Source organism: Arachis hypogaea, chromosome 11 (assembly GCF_003086295.3).
Source record: "Arachis hypogaea cultivar Tifrunner chromosome 11, arahy.Tifrunner.gnm2.J5K5, whole genome shotgun sequence".
Classification (NCBI taxonomy): domain Eukaryota; kingdom Viridiplantae; phylum Streptophyta; class Magnoliopsida; order Fabales; family Fabaceae; genus Arachis; species Arachis hypogaea.
The window spans coordinates 46,646,343-46,648,410 of NC_092046.1; the positions used below are offsets into that span (position 1 = coordinate 46,646,343).

Consider the following 2,068-nt stretch of genomic DNA (forward strand, 5'->3'; position numbering starts at 1 on the left):
GGTGCATATAGTCTCAGCAGCTCCTTCTGTGTCAGCTCCTTCTGTGTAATTGTGGTTTCTTGATGATTCTCCCCCTGCTTTCCTGCTGAAGTATCTTCAGGTTGTTCTAATGGGTTGTTCAGCTCTTCCTTAGTCTCCTTATTACTTATAGTAACCATCTTGCAATCTTCCCATCTGACCTTCTTTGCTTCACCTCTCGGATTTTTCTCTGTGTTACTTAGGAAGCTATCAGTAGGTTTGGGAATCTTCTCAGATAAGTATCCCACTTGAAATTCCAGCCTCTTGATGGTGTCTCCCTAGTTCTTGATACTGGCTCGCACCTCCTCTTTAAACACCTTGTTATCTTGAATCTCTTTGCATATGCCCTCAAGTAGAGTCTCAATTCTGGAGAGTCTATCTTCAGATGATGGTGGGTTGGGATTGGAGAGATGAGAAGGGTTGTTTTGGTTTTGGTATGGATATTAAGAGGTGTTGTTAGGGTGATGTTAATATGATCTTTGTGTGGAATGTTGGTGAGCCGCATGGTTGTTGGGGTTGTGACGTCTCTGATCTTGGCTTTGATCTTGTTGATTTTCCCACCCAAAGTTTGGGTGATTCCTCCAACCAGGGTTGTAGGTCTTGGAGTATGGATCATGGGTCTGCCTGGGTGAGTTTCCAATGTAGTTGGCTTGTTCTTGCTCATCCTCTGCTTCTGCATTCACTCTCTCTTGGGTTGTTGATAAGGTGGTGATTGCTGCTACTTGGTTCCTCTTCATCTTCTTGGTAAGGTCAGCTAATTGCTTGGTAATGAGCTTGTTTTGGGCTAGCAGTGCATCTACATTGTTTAGCTCCATCACTCCTCTAGTGTTGCCTTTTTCGGAGGCATAGAAGTAGTCATTCTCTGCTACAGTCTCAATAACATCTATGGCCTCCTCAATAGTCTTCTTCTTGTTCAGAGATCCCTCGGATGAGTGGTCTACTGCCTTCTTTGATTCATAGGAAAGGCCTTCGTAGAAAATGTTCAGTTGCACCCATTCATTGAACATATCTGGTGGACACCTTCTTGTCAAGTCCTTAAACCTCTCCCATGCTTCATATAAGGTCTCACCATCTTGCTGCTTGAAGGTTTGCACCTCAGCTCTCAGCCTGTTGATCCGTTGAGGAGGATAGAACTTTGCCAAGAATTTGTTCACCACATCTTCCCAGGTTGCTAAACTCTCTTTTGGGAAGGATTCCAGCCATTTAGATGCCTTGTCCTTGAGTGAGAAAGGGAACAGAAGTAATCTATAGGTGTCAGGATGAACACCATTAGACTTCACAGTATCACATATCCTCAGGAAGGTGGTTAGATGTTGATTGGGGTCTTCTTGGACGCCTCCTCCGAATGAACAGTTGTTCTGAACAAGGGTGATGAGCTGTGATTTTAGTTCAAAATTGTTGGCATGTATGGTTGGCTTTTGGATGCTACTCCCATAATTTCCTGGGTTTGGATTGATGTAAGAGCCTAAAACTCTTCTCTCTTGCCCAGCATGATTTGCTAGACCTTCTCTGCCATGGTTGTGAGCCTCTTCTTCATGATGGTTCTCCATATTCTCCTCCATGTCTGGTTCAAAGTACTCTTCCTCTTCCTTAGCACCCACTACTCTTTTTCCTCTTGCTTCCCTCCTTAATCTAAGGAAGGTCCTCTCAGGTTCAGAATCAAAAGAAGTTGAAGCCCCGCTTCTTCTCCCTGTCATACAACCAACAAGGCACAAGCAAGAAAATAGATGCAGAAACTATTCTTGTTAGAAATGCTGTTAGTATGAGTGATGCAATATATCAAACAGTTAGTGGGTTAGTGGACTGAATTGTAAACAACTAAGAAAATGGGTAGGGGAAAGGGAAGAAAATAACTAAAACTGAAAGTAAATTACTCAAACAGAAATTTAAATCAAACAAAAGAAAAATGCTCAATATAGTTATCCTCCAATCTAATCATTGTTGATACAAAATCAATCCCCGGCAACGGCGCCATAAACTTGATGCACGGAAACTTGTCTCTCAACAATTTTCCTTTGGCAAGTATACCGAATTGTCATCAAGTAAAAAC

The 2,068-nt window shown here is 42.5% G+C and overlaps 1 non-coding gene across 1 annotated transcript; it reads left to right on the forward strand.

Annotated features, from left to right (window-relative positions):
* Positions 1-1,020: 1,020 nt before the first annotated feature.
* LOC112725218 (small nucleolar RNA R71) lies at positions 1,021-1,127 on the forward strand. The gene has a single exon (XR_003164340.1). It is a non-coding gene; the product is annotated as a small nucleolar RNA R71 (small nucleolar RNA).
* The last annotated feature ends 941 nt before the right edge of the window (positions 1,128-2,068 follow it).